This window comes from Myotis nattereri, assembly GCF_964212035.1.
Source record: "Myotis nattereri genome assembly, chromosome: 6".
Lineage (NCBI taxonomy): Eukaryota > Metazoa > Chordata > Mammalia > Chiroptera > Vespertilionidae > Myotis > Myotis nattereri.
In genome coordinates this window covers 71,292,477-71,318,759 of record NC_138081.1, presented here as the reverse complement: position 1 = coordinate 71,318,759, position 26,283 = coordinate 71,292,477, and the positions used below count along the sequence as shown (strand labels likewise).

The 26,283-nt window shown below is 39.7% G+C and overlaps 1 protein-coding gene across 2 annotated transcripts in view; it reads left to right on the top strand.

The window, feature by feature from the left end:
* Positions 1-26,283, top strand: part of AIG1 (androgen induced 1) — a 205,718-nt gene that overhangs the window by 47,628 nt on the left and 131,807 nt on the right. The gene's annotated exons all lie outside the window — the stretch shown is intronic.

Here is a 26,283-nt window from a genome sequence, read left to right as displayed (position 1 = left end):
TTGGGGGGGAATGCACTTCCACAATTTCTTAAGCTGCCCAAATTTCAAGTGTGTGGTCCTTGGGTCTGTGATCATTCTAGTATTTTTGAACATGAGAAAGATGAAATCATCATTAACTCATACTTCTTCAGTTATCCAGCTGTGCTATTAGCTAATATCTCCTAAATAAATGTTGCTTAATGTTTGGGTCTGTCCTGAACATGTTTGAGTCTGTCGGAAACATAAACCAAGTTTCTTTAAAGGGCCAGGGACCCAAAAGATTCTATAGATGTTTTTTACCCATGTATACCCAGGAGAAGAATGAGAGTACTCATAAACCTCAAATTGTGAGTCAAGTAAAAGTCTATTACCTAATTTAAATTCAGATCTTTCATTTGCCAGCTGACTTCTGGGAATAGCAGACACCCATGTGTCCCGGGCTAGCACATGTACCACATCCAAGGTTCAGTGAGTCAAAGTCAGAAAGTTGTTTTTAAATCCTTCAAATGACTCTTCTGCACATTTTTTCAGATCTATACAAATAGCTGGTGGAAGCCTCTACATTCTTGCTCTAAGACCCATTAGTAAGTGTCCAGACTATCACTGACTTGCTTTTTGATGTACTGAGTTGTTATGTTCTTATATAAAATATCCCGTAGCTCTTGACAACAACACAAGGAGTGTATTATAATCTGGTCACACTCTTTTTCTCATTCCCTCATCCTTATCCCCTGCACACCTAAGTGGGTGCTCAGATTGGTGCCATCTAGCAAATCTCTCAACTTCTGTTGCTTAACAGAGTTCAGTATTTTATGTATTATTTAGTATTTCCTTCTTTGGACTTGCCTTATAAAATTCCAATGCTTCGCATCAAAATACTCACCTGAGAGAAAATTGCCATTGGCATAAGGTTTAAAAATATATACTGCCTGCATGGAAGAATTATCTAGAAAACTTAAATCTGTGTACTTTTTTGGTTTCTTTTTATCCCTTACTCCCTTCGTATTTCTAAAGACATGCCATTGCCTCTGGAATTCTTCCTTGGTTAGAAGGAATACAATAAAAACACAATACAAAAGTAAATAGGAATACAATATTAACATGTTTTCTGTTAGCATCTGCCTCTCCTTCTGTTATATGTCAAACCATGTCTCTAGGGCTTCAACTGTTGAGTATCGCCACTCTCCTTAAAGGCTCATTACATATGCTCTTTAGACGTTTTGACATCACATTGGCCAGAAACTTTTTGCACCTATTTGACACTTGAGATGTTCTGCTGCTTTCAGTGTCGTTCTTGAATTTGGTCCATGTAAGCTTCATGGTTGGTACAAAGAATGGGGGACTTTCTATTTGCTTGCTTGTTTGATTACATCTGATATTATCCTCTATGTTTCACCATTTTTATTGTTGTCTTTGTGTCTTGAAAGAGGAAAGAGAAGCAATAATACCTTTGATTTCCTCCTTCCTTTTTTAACCGGAAGTCATAACATCACATTTTCATTACATCTGAATTCACCTTCCCTAGCTGTTGAGCTTCATAGAAAAATTCACAGACTAAGTAATCAATCAGAGAGGTGCAGCTTCACTCATTTCTCTGTTATTTTTTTCTTGCCTGCTGACATTTTGTAGTCAAGATTTACATATTCATAATCTTCCCTGCTATTATGAGACCCTTCCCATTTTATAGTCACTAGCCTTAAGTTCCTGTTATATTTATTTCTCCCCTCTCTTTTCTCCCTTCATCTCTCTCTTTCCCCCTAATATTAAGAAGAATTCTGGCCAGTAGTCTCCAGAAATCTCCTTATATTTTTCCACTGTTTCTCTCTTACTCTTTCACTTGACTTTTTGTACCTACTTATCCAATTTCTACCGGATTTCTCACTCTAATATACACAAATTCATTTTGAGGCAAAAACTGGCCAATGGCTTCTTCCTTGATTCCATTAATTGCAAATTCGTATTCACAGAGGATATGAATTTGGCTTTTTATATACTTTTAACCTGTTAAATAACAAAAATTTAACCTAGTGATATTAGGGATCAGATTGGGTTTATTCAGTGATTCATGAATTGGACAGCATCCCATCTAGCAAATAAAAGGAACCCACAGAGCTATAGACAAGGAAAGGTTTTTTAAAGGCAGAAAGGGGGTGGAAAAGGAAATTATTAGGAAAGAATGTGTTTTTTCAGGCAAGATTGCTCTCCTAAGGGGAACAGAAGGGACTATGGGCTGGATTATCTCACTAATGCTAACCTATCCATGCCATGTTACCTGGTTAAAAGTTATGTTCCTGGCAAGCTGAAACTGCAGCTAGCGTAAGTATTAAATCGTGGTTTGCTGACATGGGGCCTAGTACAAATAAGGCCATTTTGAGTCTGTTGTCTCTTTTTTAACACACCCAAAATATTTTCTTCATCAAAACATATAATTTTATAATTTTTTGGCCTTCCTTTCCCCAAGGCTCTTTTCCAGCTCTCTTTCCCTTGTCTTGGCTGTGACCTTAGTCCCATGCCCCTTCTCTCTTTCTCCCCAGAGCTCTCACCTGCTCAGTGAGTCCTTGAAGCCCACTGTAGTTTTATCTTTATCACTTAATATTTCCTCTTATTGAAATGTCACCCCTTCCTGGAGCAATGCCATGAGGGATCACTTGAAGAGGCATCATCTTCACCCCTCCTGTGCCTCCTGGCCTGGATGAGGTGCCAACCTAAAGGGTTTCTTACCTGAGAATGATGGGGATAGTACTAACGCCCAGGACCTTCGGGACATGCAGTTATTTGTGTAGGAATCTGTAGTGAAAGAATTCTTATCACATGAACAAATATAAATGATTAATTATAACACTGGCAATTAGACACATTTTACCACATTGGGTTGACACAGTCAAAATCCTAAAAGCAAAACACCCAAGCACTGTCCCCAAGAGCCTTGGGAATGGAGCTGCCTATGGAGGAAGGTGCAGAGTGGCTGAGAACACGTCTGTGGTGCCTCCAGGCCTCTGGGCTCTGATTGCCAGGTGACTGCCAGCCTCTCCGTGTGCCTTCCCTGCCGTTTTCTGCTGGCGTCCCCTGACCAACGCCTTTTGTTTCGCAGCCAGAAGTTGCGGGGAAAGCAATGTTATTTTTGCTTCCTGGTGCCGTGCAGAAGGGCAGCCGGCATAAACAGAGGGCATAGTGGCAGCTGAATTTATCACCTCTGCTCACAGTTTCCTGAAGAGACCTCTCAACCCCAAGCTCCCCCTGGCGCTTCTATTATCTGTCTCTCCCTTCAGCTGCAACTATGGCAGCAAGAAAGACACGGGTAGGTTATCTAGGATTTGTATTTTCTACATTAATGCTTCCTCCAATAACAAGGTTAATTGAGAGTTGACAGTAATTGCTTTATGCGGGCACAAAGCACTCAATATGATTGTGTGACCCACGGACCTAATGCATCTACTGCCTGGCCCCTCTCTATCTCAAGGATGTATAAAAATAATGAAACGTTCCAATCAAAGATGATTGGAGGAAAGTTTGTTTCAGCATGACCTTGAGGAAATCAGGCAGGGTGGCTTAGTGAAGGTTGCCCGTGTCATCCTGCTCTGAGTAGATTCCCATAAATGCTAAGCCGGCCTGGTTAGCAACGCTAATGGCCGGAAACCACCTCCGCTCCCAAAGCCTCGCCACTCACTTTGCAGGCATAACCCATGGGAGGCTCTTCTTACCACGTGCAGTTTATTTCTGAACCCTGTCACCCTTTTAAAAGAGCATTACAAACAATCCTATGGCATTATGTGGTCTGGAAGCACTGAAGCTTATTAGGAGCAATCAAACTAAGAATGTCTTTTGTCTCTTATGAGTTTGTTGACTTTTCTGCTGGCAGATACTCTTCTAGTTAAGAAAATAGGCTAAGGTTTCAACCAAAAACAAAAACAAAAAAAAAGATGAAGAAAGAGAGGAAGAGCAGCAAAAAAAAAAAAAAAAAAAAGTATGATGAATATAAAATTGCCTCTCTTAAAGATCCTACATGTGTCTCCAATTGCAATCCAAACAAGCCCTTTCGATGACAAAGAACAGTTGTATGTTTTCCATTAATTCAAATCTATGAATCCCATTCAGTTGCAGCTGCTCAGTTTGCGTAATACACGGAATCCAATCTCATCACCTCCCCAGTACACCTTTGTCCCTGGTGCTATTTGGTTGCTCTAGACCAGATGCTGGCCGCTGCTAAACTAACCTTGACCCTCTCATGGTGAAGATGGGAGGATGCCCCTCCCTTAACAAAGAGGAAGGGGGTCCAGAGTGGTCCTGGAAGTTTGAATATGTTCTAACCTGTGAGAGCATCTAATCTAATGCATACGGAACAAACCAGCATGTACCAGGATGAACTTTTAGAAATCTGGTCTTTCTAAACCATTTCTGGTGTTATAATCATGTTCTTCTAAAGATGTAGTGAATACTTTATATGTACTGATCTACTCTACAATCCTTTAAAACTTATTTTTATTCTTGTGATGGAAACTGTATGTATGGTACCCGCTTCCTTAGGAAACATGAAAAATAGAATTTGAAACCTCAAATGAAAACTCAAAGAAAATGTATCTAGGAATTATCTTTTTAAAAATATTTCTTGATTGGATCGTTTATCTTCCTTTTGTTAAGTTCTATGAGTTCTCTGTAAATTTTGGAGATTAAACCCTTATCTGAAATATCATTCGCAAATATGTTCTCCCATGCAGTGGGCTTTCTTGTTGTTTTGTTGATGATCTCTTTGCTGTGCAGAAGCTTTTTATTTTGATGTAGTCCCATTTGTTTATTTTCTCCTTAGTCTCCATTGCCCTAGGAGCTGTGTTGGTAAAGATATTGCTATGACATATGTCTGCTATTTTGCTACCTATGGAGTCTTGTAGGATTTTTATGGTTTCCCATCTTACATTTAAGCCCTTTAGCCATTTGTGTTTGGTGTAAGTTAGTGATCTAGTTTCATTTTTTTCCATGTATCTGACCAAATTTCCCAGCACCATTTATTGAAGAGACTGTCTTGACTCCATTGTATGCTCTTGCCTTCTTTGTCAAATATTAATGGAGCATAATGGCTTGGGTCGATTTCTGGGTTCTCTGTTGTGTTCCATTGGTCTATATGTCTGTTCTTGTGCCAGTACCAGGCAGTTTTGAGAACTGTGGCTTAGTATTATAGCTTGATATCTGGTATTGTGATCCCTCCAACTTTGTTCTTTCTCAGGATTGCTGTGGCTATTTGGGGTCTTTTTTTATACCAGATGAATTTTTGGAGAGTTTCTTCTAGATCTTTGAAATATGCCATTGGTATTTTAATGGGGATTGCATTGAATCTGTAGATTGCTTTGGGTAGTATGGACATTTAAATGATGTTGATTCTACCAATCCATGAACATGGTATGTTCTTCCATTTGATTATGTCTTCCTCTATCTCTTTTTTCAATGTCCTATAGTTTTCTGAGTACAGGTCTTTTACGTCCTTAGTTAAGTTTATTCCTAGGTATCTTATTTTTTGGTGCAGTGGTAAATGGGATTTTTTTTTCCGTTTCTCTTTCTGTGAATTCATTATTGGTATAAAAAGGCCATAGATTTCTGGGTGTTAATTTTTTATCCTGCTACATTGCTGAATTCATTTATTAGGTCTAGTAGTTTTTTGATGGAGTCTTTGGGGTTTTCTATGTATAGTATCATGTCATCTGCGAATAAGGACAGTTTTACTTCTTTGTTTTCAATTTGGATGCCTTTTATTTCTTCTTCTTGTCTGATTGCTATGGCTAGCACTTCCAGTACTATATCGAGCAGGAGTGGTCAAAGTGAACATCCCTGTCTTGTTCCCGTTCTTAGGGGAAATGAGTTTAGTTTTTGCCCATTGAGTGTGATGTTGGCTGTAGGTTTTATCATTATACCCCTACAATTTAAAGACTTTAGTTTTATTTCTGATTTTAAAAGAGTTTTATTTCAATGGAAAGCAAACATATTAAAATATTAATTATTAATATTAATGTCTGCCAACACAGGGAAGGGAATTTGATTCTATTTGAGATTATAAATAAAAGCAAATGCCTTTCCTCCTGTTTTGCTATTGAGGGTGACATTTTTAAAAAAATACATTGTTTACTTTATTTTGAAAACTCTGGATTTAATTTAAAAGTACACTTAATAGCCCTGGCTAGTGTGTTCAGTGGTTAGTGTGCTGGCCTATTCACAGTAGGGTCATGGGTTCGATTCCAGGTCAAGAGCACTTACCTGGGGAGGCAACCAACCAATGTGACTCTCTCACATCAATGTCTCTCTCTCTCTCTCTCTCTCTCTCTCTCTGTCTCTGTCTCTGTCTCTGTCTCTATCTTTCTCCCCCTAACTCCCTAACTCCTTTCCACTCTCTCTAAGGATCAATGGAAAATATATCCTTAGGTAAGGATTAACAAACAAACAAAAATACACTTAATATCCGCTGATCCTCTCTTTATTATATTTTCACACAGGTGCCTATAATAATTTTTTTTTTCATTTTCTTTAAGACTTCGCTGATGTTTTCAATTTCTTCACATGCCCTTTTTTCTTTCTATTCACCTTTGATGTTAAAAATACAATATCTGCTAAGTTGTATTTTATGGCAAACCCAGTTCATTTACAGTTGAGCCAACAATATGCTTTCCTCTGCACTGAAATGAGTGTGAGAGTTGCCTAAGAGGAAGGTTTACAGATGAGGATTCATTCAGGATCTATAGGCAGACAGATGTACCTGATAGGGAACCAGGTTGCTTCTCAGCCATCTTATATATTTTTCTCTCCTAAGTGAAAACCAAAGATTGCCTGCCTAGGTGACCTGCTTAGTTTGTACATACTATCTCAGAGTAGTCAGCTTTCCCAGTGCTTGCAAGACAAATTTCTTCAGCACAAAACATAATCTCCCTTCAACAAAATTTTATTATAGGTGCCCATTATTAATCACACTACAGTGAAAACCTCACATTTATATCCAGAACAGTCTAAGGAGAGAAGTCTATTAGGTAGCAAGTACTGCATGCTAGGAGCCAAAATAGTAGTGACTAGGATTGATCTTGTCCTTCTAGAGTCTCGCAGTCCAGAGAAGGTGACTTTATAAGTTTTGTCAATCAGTAAATTAAAAGAGGGCCTGATGACCATAATAATGCCTGTTAAGGTATAGAGGAGCCCATGAGAGGAAGGGATTCATTTTAGTGAGTGGGAGGTCCTGGAAGACATCCCAGAAATGATGATATTTGAGCTCTGTTTTGAAGCATGAATAAAAACTTATTGGAGATGTAAGTTAATGGTGCTTTTGCCTATAAATAACAGTCTCCCCAGATATCCACCTGGCTCACTTTTTCATTTCTTTCAAGTCTCTGCTCAAATGATTAGCCCTTAGAAAAACCTCCATGAGCAACCTATATAAATTATCCTCTATTATCCTCTATCCCCTTGCCTTGCTTTATACTCTCCACAGTATTGTCATTCCCTGGCACATGACATGCCAATCTTTTGTTTCTGTAGTGTATGTTTCCTCTGACTTGGTACATTGCCTGTGAGGCCAGGGAGGTTGTATATTTGATATGCTGCTGCAGCGCAAGCATCAGGAGCAATGTTTAAATAATTCAGTATTTGCTGAGTGAATATCCAATCAACCGTGACTCAAGCAATAAAGATATTTAATATCTCACAAAACAAGAAGCCTGTAAGCAGGTAGTTTCAGAGTGATATTGCTCAGTATTATCACTTGAGACTTAGTCATTTTCCACTTTTCTATCTCCAGAGTGTTGGCTTTTTGTCCTTAGACTTGCCACCTACAGTCTCAGGAGGGTTGATAAATACCAAACTTCATATCCTTCACAACCATGTTAAAGGCAGGAAGAAGAAGCTCTTAGATTGCTCTCCCCCAGTGTTTGTCTCTTCATCAGGCAAATGAATCTTTCCTAGAATCCTTGCCAGCAGACTCTCCCATGGGTCTCCTGGTGAGAACTGTTACTTGGCTAGAATAAGCAGCAGGGGACGCTGAGGAAGCAAGTGGAAGCAGAAAGGGATGAGGTTACCATGGGGGCTTAAACGAATTATGATTCATCCTTTTGGGTTGGCACATTGGTCCCCAGACAAAACCAGGGGTTTCAAGAAATTTGTTTCAAGTAACAAATTTTGAGAATAACAATGAAATATAAAGTAAGTTAAAACTAATAGGGTTTTAAGTAACAGTTTATCTATGTTAATATGAAAAAATAGATATAGTAAAACTATGAGACTAATATAGATATGTTCTTCTATCCTAACCATAAAAGACAGTTTCCCACTTACTCTCTACCAATACCATTTTTGTGCATTTTATCAGTATTATCATGAATAACTATCTAATTCTGACATTTAAAGAAGTTCTCCTCTAAGAAAGTCAGATATGTTCCATAATTGCCCAAATGGTTTATTTCAAGTTTATGAACATATGAAATTTATCAGAGGTGGCCTTGCTTTTAGACCACCAACTCAGATATGCAGACAACCGGGTTCAATGAGTAAAATCTTCCTTTCATAGTTCCCTGGAAATTGTAGAGAATTATCTTGCCCTGTGTATCATTTTACAGAGTTCCCATTCTCTCTGGGCGGAAGGCCACAAAAGAATCTCAGAAAATGAAGATAGCTGCCTTCCATATTTATATCCATAAATGAAATACTATGAAATATGTGATCAAGAAAAGGTAGAATTGATCTTCAGTGACATAAATAATGTGAGTCCTACTATAAAATAGACATGTGATTCCTATTCTCAAAAATATGACCCCCAAATCAGGATCTTTTGTATGCTTTTATTTGGGGGACCAGGAACAAGATGGATTATTAGTTGTTGGTTAAAAAATAGAAAAGAAAAATAAATACTATTCACTTTTCTTCTTCCTTCTCTGCCTATTTATCTCCCTCCTTACCTCTCTCTGCCCCCTATGTAGCTATCTCTATCTCTCTCTTATCTCTCCCACCCCCTCCTTCTGCTCCTTCTTTGAAAAAAAAAAAAAGAAGAAGAAGAAAAGAAAGGAAACCATGATTTGGTGTGTAGGTGTCCTGAAATTACTGCATTTCCTGTGGGTGTTTTGAGGTAACTCTTACCTGTTTAGCTGGATCAAAGTGTCCTGTGTTATATCAGCAAATATCAAAAGGAACATTTCCCCCAAGGAAGGAGCTAGTGGACTCCCCACCTACACAACATTTATCAACTGTTAGCTGTGCCTGTGCAATTGCCATGCTGACGATTTGTTTATTTTATCACAAAGAGCCAGTCCAGGATAGGCCTTTCATTCATCATGCCTTTTCATATAGGAGAAGAGTTGAGGCATAATTCTGACTCTGGGAGATGTGTCCAGAGACAAGACACCCGTGGGAAGGTGAAGGACAAGGAGGGGAGATGGGAGGCAGTGAGGGGAAGGAGCATGCGCAGCCATACTTCACAAGCAGCCCTGCCAGCCCAGCGCAACTTTCCAAAAAGTTTCCCTTCAAGATGTCCCTTTAGCCCAGCCGGCATGGCTCAGTGGTTGAGCACCGACATATGAACCAGGAGGCCATGGTTTGGTTCCTCTCCATAGCAATTGAGAGGCAGTGAGGTGGCCATTTATGGGTGTCCCAATGTCCTGAGACAGTATTCAATTGTCATAGCCTAATCCAGACACCAAAAATCCAGACCCTCCATTTTTTCAGTCTATTTCAAGGTAATTCTTCTCTCAGTAAATGAATTCATGCTAAATAAAGTTGAACTCAGAAAGATAGTTCTAGCAACTTATAATGACAAAAAGATCATCAGGAAGGTTGGAGTCTGCATAAGCTCTCCTTAGAGGCAAAAACTTTGAGGAAGACAAAGAGTAGCCAAGAGATTTCTGGAAGAACTAGAAATCAAGGTAGTAATTGGATGATATTTGTGTTAAATCATCAAATTACTATAGTCTGATGCCTCCTTTTGCAACCTAGGGATTGACTTGCTGAGTAAACCAGAATGCTGCCTTGGGTGGCCAGGGCACCCTGTTCTCTGTACAAAGCTGAGGGCACATTCTGCTCTTCTATACCCATAAACTACTGCCCACTGTGACCATCACTTTTCTCCTGTTGACATATCCTTCTTGCAGGCTTTGATTCATTCGATCAGGCTTCTGCTTCCACTATTACAGTAGTACTCTGGTCAAGCTGTTCCAATTCTACATCCAAGGCACCGAATGTAGGAAGTCATTGACACAGAACCACCTAGCATCAGGAGCTTCTACAACAGATGCTCTAGTTACTTAAATTTTATTAGACTCGATTAAATGAGGTTTTTCCTAATTTTATTCTCAGGTGGCAACTTTAAATTCAAGTTGCAATTAGCTGGATGTCTCTCCTATGTGCTTATAGCTGCCCTGTGGATACTCATTTTAATATAATCCTAATAACTAGACTATAGTCCCCTTTTATTAAGAAAAGAGAGAGAGAGACAGCAAGAGTTTGATTATTCAGTGATTTTATGATGACAAAAGTCCAAATAGTTTTCTAAAAGGAAACTTCTACCAATGCTAATGGATTGTCAGTGGTTCTGTAACATAATAAATATAGTCTTGTGTGATTGACTATGGATATGCTTAATTATTTTATTTGTTGTCACTTGAGAATGGAAGAAGCCTTGCTTAATTATTTTGGAGTGGAATTGAATTTAAATGGACCTAACTTTGACCTATAAAAGTATGGTTAGTGATGAGAATGCTAAGGTGACCACCTTGAGGTGTGATCTCACCTGTGTGAGGCTGAAAGAAACACGGTGTAGTCAAAGGCACGAGCTGTGGAGACAGACAGACCTGGGTTCCAATTTTGGATCTACCTGTTCCTAATGAATCCACCACTTCATTTTATAAGCTCTCAAAATCTTGGTTTCCTAATGTAAAGAGAGGGCTCACAAAAACTGACGTATCTGAATTATGTTGAAGGGCAGTGAAAGAGAGTATATAGAACAGTATCTGGCACATGACAAGCAGTCAAAGAATGTGAGCTTCCTTCAGTTTGCCCTAAAAATGGCCTCACGTCACAGAGAATAGCGTGTTGGATGACAGCATCGATTGGTGCGGTGTGATGCTGGCCCGCTGCAAACACTCACTCTAAAGGTTACAGGATGCGGGTTCTGACATTCCATGGGTACGCGTGGTCACGCCATCCCGAGTCCCAGAAGGAGTTCTTATATTTTCAGATTTCCAAATGTATAGGATTTTTATTCATTTTATCACAGATTTCAAACTTGATTGCATTTTGTTCAGAGTCTATGATCAGTCAGATACTGATACTCTGAAATTTCTTTGAAACTTGTCTTTTTTGGCCTAAACGGTGACCAGTTTTCATATGCACAGTGTGTGCTTTAAAAGAACACGCGTTTCAGACCACTACACCTGAAAGCACATATCAGGCCACAAGCCCACACGTTGGTTGTCTTATGGTTCTGATGACTATCTTATGGTCATGAATATTCAGCATAATTTTTTCCTCTCAGTACAGAGCTCAAGTTCCAGAAGGATGTTTCCTCACTGTCCTCATCTCTGCCCACGGTCATTTCTCATTCACCCTTACTCTGAAGGTGGAACCCTCTGGGGACTAGCTTTATGTGCACTCTATCTCCTGTCTCCTGAATCCCACAGAGCATCATAAGACAAGCACAGGGTCACTGTGGTGTGACGGATACCCCTGAAGAGAAGGAGGCCCCTGTGCCTACCTCCTGGGATTCTCACTCTCACTTTATTTTGACTTTCTGTCACTTTATTTTGACTTTTTGTGACATAGTGGTTTATTTTAAAAGATGATTTGTTTTTTCTGGATATATTCTGAAACAACAAAACAAGGTCATATAGTATGATATTCTATACATCTGAGAAGAGGGTATATACACATACACACACACATATATGAACTTATAGACATATATGTGTAGGTGTATACATTTTTTCCTTGTATTTTCAAAAGGAAACACTAAAAAGAGAAAAGAGCCGAGCTGGTGTGGCTCAGTGGTTGAGTTTCAACCCATGAACCAAGAGGTTGCTGATTTGATTCCAGGTCAGGGCACATGCCCAGATTGCTCAATCTTTGGTAGGGGTGTGCAAGAGGCAACTGAACAATGATGTTTCTCTTCCATCCATGTTTATATCTCCCTTCCTCTTTCTCTAAAAATCAATAAAAACATATATTTAAAAAGGATAAAAGAAAAATTCCCCCACGAGCTGGTATTTTCAGGAAACACTCATGTCCCCAAAATGATATGAGACTAAGATAGGAGCCTAGTAACTAATATTTGAGTAAGGAAGGGAACATGGCTCCAAGGTATAAGACAAGATCCAAATATCAGTTGAGACCAGCAAATATTCTAGGTCAGTACTGCTTCTCTATCCTGTGGACATGAATTTTCCAGAGGGATGATGTACCTGGCCAAATAATCCTTGCAAGGATGTTTGAAATTCCACTAATATACTTATTACAGCAAAGACAAGAATGATTCCCCTAACTTGCTCTGCGTTCCATGCTGTTCCTATGGCTTTTGTATGTCATGTTCAATCCAGGGTACCAGACTGGTGATTTTTCTCCATATATGACCTTCCTTCTTTTTCTTTTGGTTTTTCTAGAATGATTAACCAAGCATTTTACTCACCACACGTTCATTGAATTCCTGCTATGTGCAGGCCTTTCTAGAGGACCCAGAAATGAAATAGTCTTTGGTGTTTAATTTTTTATTCATTCAATTATTGGTTCTTTCAGAAGTATGTTCATGCATATTATAGTTATAGACATTAAAAGCGATGGCTCTGGGGTCCCACTATCTGGCCTTACATTCTGGTTGGCCAGTTTTTCACTTTTAACTTTGGAAAAGTTATTAAAATTCTCTAAATATAAGGATTTTTTATCTATAAAAATGGAAAGATAGTAGTAAGAGCTGCCTCAAGGTAGTTGTGATTTTCAAATAAGATCTTGCTTGTGAAACCTCTGACCCATACATAGTGGAGATGTAATGCAGTCTTCCTAAAACACTGGGAAAGATAACAAATATATGATGTTCTCAAAATGACAAAGTACAGTGATGGAGAACAGATTCCAGATTGCCAGGGATGAGGTTGTGGGGAGGATGTGACTCAAAGGGATAGCATTAGGGAGTTTCTTTGTGGTGACGGAAGCTTTCTGAATCCTGAACATGATAGTGGTTACACAAACGTATACATGCAGTAAAATTCCATAGTACAACACACCCTGCAGAAAAGGAGTGCATGTAAAAACTGGTGAAATCTGAATAGGGCTATAGTTTAGTTAAGAGTATTGTACCAATGTCAGTTTTCTGATTTTAAAAATCTATCATGCTTGCATAAGATGTTGTCATGGGACAAGCTGGATGAAGGATGCACAGGGACTCTGTATTTTTTCAAGTTCTTGTGAGTCTTCAATTATTTCAAAATAAAGAGTTCAGAAAATATATATATATATATATATATATATATATATATATGTATATATATATATATATCCTAATATGCAAATAGACCGAATGGCAGAACAACCAAACAACTAAACAACTGGTCACTATGACATGCGCTGACCACCAGGGGGTGTGCGAGGAACATGGCGGGCACCGGCTGCAGTGGGATGGTGGAGCAGGTGAACAGGAGTGCCAGACCAAAGCGGGGCGCTGGAAGCTGCCATCAGGGCGAGCCTCTAGTGCAGTGTTCTCAACCTTCCTAATGCCGCGACCCTTTAATACAGTTCCTCATGTTGTGGTGACCCCCAATTTCATTGTTACAAATTGAACATAATTAAAGCATAGTGATTAATCACAGAAACAATATGTAATTATATCTGTGTTTTCCAATGGTCTTAGGCAACCCCTGTGAAAGGGTTGTTCGACCCCCAAAGGGGTCGCGACGCCCAGGTTGAGAACCGCTGCTCTGTTGTTACTGAAAATTCTTTGCTCCTAAGGAGGAAAAATGGCGGAGGTATAAGCGGACGTGTCCTGTGCCTTGTCCTGGAGCAGATAAGGGTGAGCAGCTGAAACGGGTAACATTCAGCCCGAATAGGTAGAGGATTTTCAGCTGAGAGATTGTCTGCAGCTAGGAAAGACTGAGAACCCCCCAGGGAAAAAAAAGGACGGTTGGAGACTGCGGCTGAAGCCTCTCCTGGTGCGCCAGCTAAGCAGCGGAGACTGCGCCATCTTGGGTGATTGTTGCCGGCATCCAGAGACCAGCTACTAACCTGGAAACAAGGGATCTCAAGCAGCGTGACTGCGTGAACTCAGACGAGCACTGCTTCTTTTCACGGAAAGGTTGGACATCCCCTAAAGGTGCGGTTTGCAGTTCGGGTTGGAGGGAGGACCGAGCTCGCGCGCGCGGGGCGGAATCTGCGCCCCACAGAGTCCGCAGCCGCTGGTCCCAGCGTGACCCGCGAGTGGGGAAGGGGCCCCACAGGGCTGCTGGCAGAAGGGAACGCGAAAAATGAGCCCATAGCTGGACTGGATGTAAAGGAGCAGCCTTGGACTTTGCCAATCTGCTGGCTGCTTGGTGCCAGGGGCGAGTGAGCGCGCGGAAACTGCGCGCGGAGACTGTGCGCAGACCTGGAAGGTGGAGGCTTGCGAATTCGCACAACTATCAGGCTCTTGTTACAGTTCCCCTTAGATCCGTGCATTTGATTATTAAACCCAGCGCATGGGATTCCCCAGTTGGGGTCATTCGCAGAGCCTGTAGGGGAAAGTTCTTTTTGGGGAGCCTGGAAACAGCGGACAGTGGCAAGGAACCAGCTCTGGGCAGTGGTCTTTCCCGAATCAGTTTCAAATACCATAGAGGACAAAACCCTACTGATAGAGAGGACTTAGAGCTTCAGAGGTAAATCCAGACACACTGCCACCCAGAGGCAGAGCCACGAACTGTCTCTTTTGCGATCACAAATAAAGGCAGTCTGGTAAAAAAATACAACCTGCCTTAAATTCAGGTCTGTGGTTTACTGCACGGAGGGACAGTGTATCGCAGGGAAGTTCAACACTCCCCTGAATGCCTGGCAGGACTGAGGCGTGCCAAAAAGAAGAGTGGAAGATCTGAAGCACCTTCACTTCCGAATATTTTTATATATATATATATTTTTAATTCTTTTTTCACCATTTCATTAAGAACCTATTTTATTTATTTTTTTTATTTTTTATTTTTTTCATCACCTGATTTTACCTTTTTAATTACTACATTTTTTAACCAGTATTATTGCTATCCTTTTACCATTTTTTCAAAGGTCATTTTATTTTTTATTATTATTTTTTTATTTTTCTTTATTTTATTTTGGGATTAGTGTTCTACACTCTATTTTCATCGTTCCTTTAGCATCATTTCTCTCTATCTCACATTTACCCTTAAGCCAAAACTCTCTTCCTCACTTTTCCCCTTTTGTTGTCCTGTTTCTCTTACCCTATTCCTGCTTTGGATTTTACCTATTCCTTCTTTCTACCCACTGTCTAAATTTCACCCTACTTACATATCTAATTTCCAATCCCTCGCTCTCCCCATACAAATAGCCTCTTCCCCACCTCTATTTCATTCTCTTAATTTTTGTTTTTGTTTTTGTTGTTGTTGTTTGTTTTTTTTGGTCTTTTTGTGTTTTTTTTTTTTTCTCTCCCTTTTCCCAATCTCATTTCGGCACTCCTTTTTGTTTTTTATTTTTCTCTCTAATATTTTTCTCTTTTTTCTTCTTTATCCCCTAATTCTCTTTGCTCGGGGGGGGTCACCTTTATTTGGGGTTATTAAGACCGTGAATGCATTTAGTTCGGTGCCTTGTACATTGTGCCTTGTTGTGTTGTATTTTGTGCCTTTGAATCAGCGCAACAGAGAGAGATCTACATAACCAAACACCTTGAGAAGAGAAATCATGGTGAAACAAAGAACCAACCCAAATATGAAAGAAAAACAGGCATCATCAGAAAAGGAAGTAAACGAAATAGAGGCAATGGAGGCAAGCAACCTGTCAGAGAAAGAATTCAGAGTAATGCTCATAAGGTGGATGAAAAGAATGGAAGACCAATTCAACAATATGTGTAGGAACCAAGAGGAAATGAAGAAGAACCAAGAGGAAATGAAGAGAAACCAAGAAGAAATGAAAAACGACATCACTGCCATAAAGAACTCAATAGAAAGCATCAACAGTAGACTAGAAGAAGCAGAGGACCGTATCAGCGAGCTAGAAGACAAGGTAGAAAAAAATACCCAAACAGAACAGCTTCTAGAAAAAAAAATTAAAAAGCAGGAAGAGAGCCTAAGAGAACTCTGGGACAATGCTAAACGAAACAACATCCGAATAATTGGGGTGCCAGAAGGAGAGGAAACGGAGCAAGGAATAGAAAACCTGTTTGAAAAAATAGTAACAGAAAATTTCCCTGATATAGGGAGGAAAAAACTCACACAAATCCAAGAAGCTCACAGAGTCCCAAACAAAATGAACCCGAAAAGACCGACACCAAGGCACATAATAATTAAATTGGCAAACACCAACGACAAAGCAAGAATCTTAAAAGCAGCCAGAGAGAGACAGAAAGTTACCTACAAAGGATCCCCCATCAGACTAGCGACCGATTTCTCAACAGAAACACATCAGGCAAGAAGGGAATGGAATGAAATATACAAAGTCATGCAAAGGAAGGGTCTGAATCCAAGAATACTATACCCAGCGAGGCTATCAATCAAAATTGAGGGTCAAATCAGGAGCTTCACAGACAAAAATGGTCTACGGGAGTTTATTACAACCAAACCAGCAATGCAAGAAATGCTAAAGGGTCTGCTGTAAATAGAAAAAACAGGAAACAAAGAAGGAACGCAGCGGTAAAGAACAAAAATGGCGACTAACAAGTTTCTATCAATAATAACTTTAAATGTAAATGGATTAAATTCCCCAGTCAAAAGGCATAGGGTAAATGAGTGGATAAGAAAACATGACCCATATATCTGCTGTCTACAGGAAACCCACCTCAGAAAAAAAGACGCACACAGACTGATGGTGAAGGGATGGAAAAAGGTTTTTCAGGCCAATGGAAGTGAAAAAAAAGCCGGGGTAGCAATACTTATATCTGACAAATTAGATCTCAAAGTGAAGGACATAAAAAGAGATCAAGAAGGCCACTTCATAATACTAAAGGGAGCAGTCCAACAAGAAGAAATAACTCTGGTAAATATATATGCACCCAATATAGGAGCACCCAAATACGTAAGAAATCTTCTGGAGAAGATCAAGGGAGAGATTGACAGCAATACAATCATAGTAGGGGACCTTAACACCCCATTATCGCCACTGGACAAATCCTCTAAACAGAAACTCAGCAAAGAAACATCAATCCTAAATGACTCACTAGATCAGATGGAATTAATTGACATCTTCAGAACATTTCACCCCAAAGCCACAGAATATACATTCTCCTCAGGTGCACATTTGTCATCTTCAAAGATAGACCATATATTGGGTCACAGACAAAGTCTCTTCAAATTCAAGAAAATTGAAATCATATCAAGTATCTTCTCAGACCACAAAGGCATAAAACTGGAAATCAACTACAACAAAAACAATCCAAAAAAATCAAACACATGGAGACTAAATAGCATGCTATTAAACAACGACTGGGTCACCAGTGAGATCAAAGAAGAAATAAAAAACATCATGGCAACGAATGACAATGAAAACACAACAATCCAAAACCTATGGGACACAGCAAAATCAGTCTTGAGAGGGAAGTTCATAGCTCTACAAGCCTACTGCAAGAAACAAGAAACAATGAGAATAAATGACCTAACTCTACAACTCGAAGAATTAGAAAGAGAGCAACAAAAAAAGCCCACTGTAAGCAGAAGGAAGGAAATAACAAAGATCAGAGCGGAGATAAACGACATAGAGACCAAAAAAACAATACAAAAGATCAACAAAACCAAGAGCTGGTTCTTTGAAAGGATAAACAAGATTGATACACCTCTAGCCAGGCTCACCAAGAAACAAAGAGAGAGGACCCAAATAAACAAAATCAGAAATGAAAGAGGAGAAATAACAACAGACCCCATAGAAATACAAAGGATTGTTAGAAAATACTATGAACAACTCTACTCCAACACACTAGACAACCTGGAGGAAATGGACATATTCCTAGATAAATACAACCTTCCAAAACTTAACCAGGAAGAATCTAAAAATCTCAATAGGCCAATAACTATGGAGGAAATCGAAGCAGTAATCAAAAAGCTTCCAGCAAACAAAAGCCCGGGGCCAGATGGCTTCACAGGGGAGTTTTACCAAACATTCAAGGAAGACCTAAAACCTATCCTCCTCAGACTATGTCGAAAGATCCAAGAGGAAGGAACACTTCCCAGCTCATTCTATGAAGCCAACATCACCCTAATCCCAAAACCAGATAAAGACAATACAATGAAAGAGAATTATAGGCCAATATCCCTCATGAACATAGATGCCAAAATCCTCAACAAAATCCTAGCAAATCGGATCCAGCAGTACATCAAAAAGATCATACACCATGACCAAGTAGGATTTATCCCAGGGATGCAAGGATGGTACAATATCCGCAAATCAATAAACGTGATACATCACATAAACAAATTGAGAGAAAAAAACCACATAGTCATATCAATTGATGCGGAAAAAGCATTTGACAAAATCCAACACCCTTTCTTGATAAAAACTCTCAGCAAGATAGGAATTGAGGGATCATACCTCAACATAATAAAAGCCATATATGACAAACCCACAGCCAACATCATAATCAATGGGCAAAAACTAAAACCATTCCCCCTAAAAACAGGAACAAGACAGGGATGCCCCCTCTCACCACTCCTGTTCAACATAGTACTGGAAGTACTAGCCATTGCGATCAGACACGAAGAAGAAATAAAAGGCATCCAGATTGGAAAAGAAGAAGTAAAACTGTCCTTATTTGCAGATGACATGATACTGTACCTACAGAACCCTAAAGACTCCATCAAAAAATTATTAGACTTAATAAATGAATTCGGCAATGTAGCAGGATACAAAATTAATGCTAAGAAATCCATGGCATTTCTTTACACCAATAGTGAACTTACAGAAAGTGAAACTACAGAAGCAATCCCATTTACCATTGCACCAAAAAAATTAAAATACCTAGGAATAAACTTAACTAAGGAGGTAAAAGACTTATATGCTGAAAACTACAGGACACTGAAAAAAGAGATAGAGGAAGACATAAACAGATGGAAGAATATACCGTGTTCATGGATTGGTAGAATCAACATCATCAAAATGTCCATACTACCCAAAGCAATTTATAGATTCAATGCAATCCCCATTAAATTACCAATGGCATATTTCACAAATCTAGAACAAACGTTCCAAAAATTCATCTGGAATAAAAAAAGACCCCGAATAGCTGCAGCAATCCTGAGAAAACACAAAGTAGGTGGGATCTCAATACCAGATATCAAACTGTATTACAAAGCCACTGTTCTTAAAACAGCTTGGTACTGGCACAAGAACAGACATATAGATCAATGGAATAGAATAGAGACCCCAGAAATTGACCCAATCCACTATGCCCAATTAATATTCGACAAAGGAGGCAAGAGCATACAATGGAGTCAAGACAGTCTTTTCAATAAATGGTGTTGGGAAAATTGGACAGATACATGCAAAAGGATGAAATTAGATCACCAACTCACACCATACACAAAAATAAACTCAAAATGGATAAAAGATTTAAACGTAAGACGGGAAACCATAAAAATACTAGAGGAATCCACAGGCAGCGAAATCGCAAACATATGCCGAAGAAATTTCTTCTCTGATAATGCTCCTAGGGCAATGGAAACTAAAGAGAAAATAAACAAATGGGACTACATCAAAATAAAAAGCTTTTGCACAGCAAAGGAAACCATCAAAAAAACAACAAGAAGACCCACTACATGGGAGAACATATTTACCAATGATACCACCGATAAGGGTTTAATTTCCAACATATACAGGGATCTCATGAAACTTAACAAAAGGAAGATAAACAATCCAATAAAAAAATGGGCAACGGACCTAGATAGACACTTTTCGAAAGAGGACATACAGAAGGCAGAAAGACATATGAAAACCTGCTCAAAGTCACTAATTATACGAGAGATGCAAATCAAAACGACAATGCGTTATCATCTCACACCTGTCAGAATGGCTATCATCAACAAATCAACAAACAACAAGTGTTGGAGAGGATGTGGAGAAAAAGGAACCCTTCTGCACTGTTGGTGGGAATGCAGACTGGTGCAGCCACTGTGGAGAACAGTATGGAGCTACCTCAGAAGACTAAAAATGGAACTCCCATTTGACCCTGTGATCCCACTCCTAGGAATATATCCCAAGAAACCAGAAACGCCAATTAGAAAGGATATATGCACCCCTATGTTCATAGCAGCACAATTCACCATAGCTAAGATTTGGAAACAGCCTAAGTGCCCATCAGCAGATGAGTGGATTAGAAAACTGTGGTACATATACACAATGGAATACTATGCTGCGGTAAAAAAAAAGGAACTCTTGCCTTTTGCAACAGCATGGATGGAACTGGAGAGCATTATGCTAAGTGAAATAAGCCAGTCAGAGAAAGATAAATACCACATGATCTCACTCATTTGTGGATTATAGAGAACAACATAGACTGATGAAAAAGGACAGACCCAAAGACTGAGAAACAGTGATCAGGCTATCAATCCCTAGAAGGAAAGTAGGGGAGGGCGGGGGTAAGGGGAAGAGATCAACAGAAGGACTTGTATACATGTATATAAGCCAAACCAATGGACATGGACAACGGGGGGATGGGAGCACGAGTTTGTGTGTGGGGGGGAGGTTGGGGGTTAAAGGGGGGGGGAATGAGGACACATTTGTAATTCCTTAACTAATAATAAAAAAAAAAAAAAAAAAAAAAAAAAAAAAAAAAAAAATTCTTTGCTCCTGCGTGCTGCGGTCCCACCCGGCGCTCGCACCTGCTGCCAGCTCCAGAGCCGCCACTCACACCCGCTGTTGGCGCCCGGCTCTGGTCCTGATCGCTCAGTGTCATCAGTGGGTGTGAGCAGCAGCTGCTGGCCCCAATTGCCCCTGAAGGCTTCTCCACCTCCCCCTGCTCCTGTGGGGCAATCGGGGCAGGAGCCATCACTTGCACCCGCTGATGGTGCCAGCCCCAATTGCTCCAGCAGCAGGAGCAGGGCTGCCAGCAGACAGGGGACCAGGGGTCTGTGGTGGTAGGGGCTGGGCGGGGGCACGAAGGATAGGCCAAGACCCGCCCCTGTACCCACTGCCCACAGTTCCTTTCAAGGTACACAAATTTGTGTACTGGGCCCCTAGTAAAAATATAAAGCACCAAGAGAGATGTGACAACGCAATGGCAAGGAAATAGACTGGTTCTTGTTCTCATAGAGTTTGCATTCTACTGGGAAAAGAACCTAGTATTTGCACAGTCAATTATTTAATCAAAAGTATGTTCAGTAGTATAAAGAATAAGCATAATGTGCTATGACAGCACATGCCAAGAAAAGGGGCAACTCGGGGCAGGCGTCTTAGAGGTTGTGACATTTCTTATCCCATCTCTATGCTAAGGATGAGCTGGGAGGTGTGGTGAGAGGCATTCCAGGCAAAGAGAGCAGCATGCGAGGGGTCCTTACAGGTAGAAGGAGCCTTCTGCCAGCTTAGAGGGGCCAGCAAGTTAAAGGGCATAGAAGAGCCAGAGTTAAATGGGCTAGTGTTATAAGCAGAAGGCCTCATGGGGGGCAGGGAAGAAGTAACTACTTCTGACTAGGAATTGGAGGGATAGGATTGCACAACAAAAGTAACACTTGATAGAGCTTGGATATTGAGGAAAAAAGTAATGAATTTCAAGCTGTAGTTATAAAATGCCCAAAGGAATGGATACTTGGAAATGTGTGGTAAGTTTGGAAAACTACACGGAGTCTGGGGATTGGGTTCCTGGAAGAAGCTGGAAAGGGACAGAGAATTTGGGGCCAGATCACAAGGGGACTTTTCCACGCCCCCCCCCCATTAATTTTTATTTTAATTTATTTCAATTAACATGATATCATTGTATATTTTAATTAACATGATATCATTGTATATTTTATTTTATTTTTCAGATTGGCTGTCTTATTTTATTTTATTCAATTTATTGGGGTGATATTGGTTAATAAAAGTATATAGATTTCAGGTGTACAGTGCTATAATCCATCATCTGTATATTGTATTGTGTGTTCACTACCCAAAGTCAATCTTCCTCCATCATTATTTATCCCCCCTTTTCCCTCTTCTACCTCCCCCACCTCCTTTCCCTCTGGTAATTACCACACTGTTGTCTATGTCTTGGTTTATTTTTCCGTAATCCCTTCACCTTTTTCACCCAGCCCCCCCAACTCCCCTCCCCTCTGACAATTGTTAGTCTGTTCTCTGTATCTATGAGTATGTTTCTATTTTGTTTGTTTATTTTGTTCATTAGATTCGACACATAAGTGAAATCATATGGTACTTGTCTTTCTCTAACTGACATATTTCACCTAGCACAATCCATGCTGTCTCAAAAGATAAGATTCCCTTATTTTTTAAAGCCAAGTAGTATTCCATTGTGTAAATCTACCACAGCTCTTTTAACCACTCATCTACTGATGGGCACTTGGGCTGCTTCCAAATTTGTCTTGGCTATTGTAAATAACACTGCAATAGGGGTGCATATATTTCTTCAAATTGATGTTTCTGGATTCTTCAGATATATTCCCAGAAGTGGAATTGCTGGGTCATAAGGCAGTTCTATTTTTAATTTTTTGAGGAAACTCCATTCTGTTCTCCACACTGGCTGCATCAATGTGCATTCCCACCAACAGTGCACAAATTAATAATAGATGAGATATTCCCTTTTCTCCACATCCTTGCCAACACTTACTGTTTGTGGATTTATTGATGATAGCCATTCTGACAGGTGTCAGGTGATAGCTCATTGTGGTTTTAATTTGAATTTCTCTGATGATTAGTGACATTGAACACCTTTTCATGTGTCTATTGGCCATCTGTATGTCCTCTTTGGAGAAGTGTCTATTCAGGTCTTTTTTGCCATTTAAAAAATTTTTTTAGTGTTGAGTTGTATAATTTCTTTCTAAATTATGAATATTAACCCCTTATCAGATGTATCATCACAAAATATGTTTTCCCACTCAGTGAGTTGTCTTTACAGGTTTTTTTTTAAAATATATTTTATTGATTTTTTACAGAGAGGAAGGGAGAGAGATAGAGAGTTAGAAACATCGATCAGCTGCCTCCTGCACATCTCCTACTGGGGATATGCCCGCAACCAAGGTACATGCCCTTGACCGGAATCGAACCTGGGACCTTTCAGTCCACAGGCCGACGCTCTATCCACTGAGCCAAACCGGTTTCGGCTTTACGGTTTGTTGATGGTTTCATTTGCTGTACAAAAACTTTTTTTATTTTATTCTGCAAACAAAGGGGAGAGGTGGCATTGAAAGTTTTAAACCGTGAAGTTCTTAAAAGTTTTAATAAGGTAATTCTGAGGCCAAGAAAAGGCATATGTAGAATTAAAACAACAAAACTGAAGCCAGTGGCTATCTCAGTAGTCAAGGACAGGGACAGTATGACATGGAACTTTGTGAAAGTCAGCTTAACGTGCAATGGTCCCATCAGATCCAGGAGGTTCACTTCTAGTAATTTTTTCCTCTGAGGCACTCATATCATACAAAAAAAAAAAAAACCCTTCACATAACATACCATTTTAGGATTATTGGAAATTGCAATAATTGGAGTGACTGTACATATCTATTAGTGAGTGCTTAAGTAAATTATGGCGCATAATCATATAGTGGGGTACCATGAAACACCTAAGAAAAAAATGGGTATGTCCTTAAAATATTTTTAAATTAAATTACTGCTCTAATTTTGTAAAATAATGTATGGAATGCATTTTACATGAATGGAAAAATATCTTAAATGATACACTTGTCCTTTTGACAATGACTATCTTTACAGGGTGATACTGCGAAGAATATTTACTCTTTATACATTTCTTTATGGTAGTGTACTTACCACAAATGTTCTCATATTTAGCAATATCTGTTGTGTTTTTACATGAATGCCATTATCTTAATTGGGTGCCACTTGAACAGGCTCTAAGATGGAGAGTCAATGCAGAAAGAGGGGTTCTTGGGAGATACACCTGTTAGGAAATGAGGAAGACAGTTCTGGGTAAGGAGAGAAGATGACCCACAGTGCCAGTTGTAACTGAGGCATCCTGGGAACCCTAGAGCTGGAATGACCCTTCCGAGTTGCCCTAAGTTGAGGCAAAGGTGTTTGGTCTTTGTATCCTTACATCAGTCAATGACTGGGTTTGGACTGGTTTTGGAGAAGAAGCATGACCTTAGGCAAGGCAGTTCCCTAAGCTGAGGGAAATTACCAATGAAGGATGAAGCTGACCGTGGCCAACCACCAATATTCCCAGTGGTTGAGGAATGGATATATGGGTCCTGAAGAGGGGATCTGGGAGAAGCACTTCAGTATCCACTACAGTTATTTGATATACGTATAAAATGTATTCTCTGACCTTGCTAAATTACCAAAGTTTAGTTTTCATGATACAAAGATAAAGGAGAGAAACAATGATCTCAATGTAGAATAAAATTCAATAAGATGAAACCTTTTTTATTAAAACAACTTTCGCAATTAGGAATAGAAAGTCATTTATTTAACTTGATGAAGGGTACTTTCTCTAGCCTATCTTTTCACTGAAGGAATGGCCTCTCTTTGGGCCCCTCCGGTTCAGTGCCTGCCACACCAACTTGCAAGACCCAAGGCTTTAGTCGTCCATCTCCTTGCCCACAATGCACAGAGTGCTCTGATAATGGTACTGGCGTTTATGTCCAGAGCAACCCCAGTTTCTGGCCTTGCTACTGTTCTGATTTTTTCCCTGTCCTTTTTTTTTTTTTTTTGTAGTGTGTGTGTGTGTGTGTGTGTGTGTGTGTGTGTGTGTGGTGTGTATTTTGGCTCCTAGTGATTTCCCTTCCTTTCTAGTGTGCTCAGAGTAAATTTGAAAGTGTATTTGCCATGATTTATTTAGCACCCAGTGTTTCTCAGCAGGCAGGTTTCTCAGTGTATCTGGTCTGCTGTACTGCAGAAAGCTAAACCCCCGCTGTCTTTACCAAAGATAGCTTTCCCTTTCATTGTTTATAAGGTGACTTTCAGTTTCATGTAGTTTTATTTTTTATATTTTATTCATTTTTAAGATCTGTTCATTCACTTTCAGGGTCTTCTTTTGCTTTATCTCCTCTTCTTTGTCTCAGTTTTTCTACTTTGACCTCTATTCATTAACAGATAATTATTTGATCATAAATTATCTTTATCCTGACATAATTTTTCTGGTTTGTATTGTTCAGTTGCCTTTTTGAGTGGTCATATTCCACTTTCTCTCTCTTTTGTGTGTATGTGTGTGTGGTATCTGTGAATACATTCCATGTTATCCTTTTACTTATGATTGCTCATCCTTAAATTGGTCTGTTTGTCTTGAGCCAGCTCTTTGCGAAAGGCTAGGATGGGAAACAGGGTAAGGAACCGAGCTAGGGCAGTATGAATTCTGAGTCATTTTCCTCCACCACTACCCTCCCCTGGACAATGGCTTCTTTCTGGACTCTATCATTTCTCTTCCCTTGACTCATTTTCATTGTAACCCTTTTGTATGGTGACAGGTGAGCTCAAGGCTGAGCATTCATGCTGGTTACCATAGATCCTTTCTTGCTTGCCTTAACTTATCCACATCCTGCTTCTTGAAGGGATGACACATTTAACACTATCACTTATGACACCTGAAGCCAAGCAGTGCTCAGAACATTTCCCCAGTGCTCTCATGCATCTCAGACCACCTGTTCCCGGCAAGGGTCATTTCCTGTCCCTTAGAGTGTGCCACCGGAATGATCTCTCTGTTCTTCTTGCTCAACCAGAGAGCCCTTGTATCGTTTCTTATATCAGAGTCTTCCTCTGCCCTGGTTCAATTTTCTAATACTTGGCAGACTTTTTAAAAGAGTGATGTTTGGATTATGGGTGCTTCTTACTTCCATTGGTTTCATTTCTGTTTCTCATTATCCTTATTCTTGGTTGATTTCTAGAAAGAGAGCCTTTAGTCTTCCATCTTGGTCTAGAAGTCCAAAGAAGGATTATTGTAAGATGATGGAAGACTTAAACAAGTGAAGGAGGAGCTAACTTATAGAAGATCAGAGAAGGGATCGGCTAGAACAATAACCTTAGAAAGAAGGGCATATC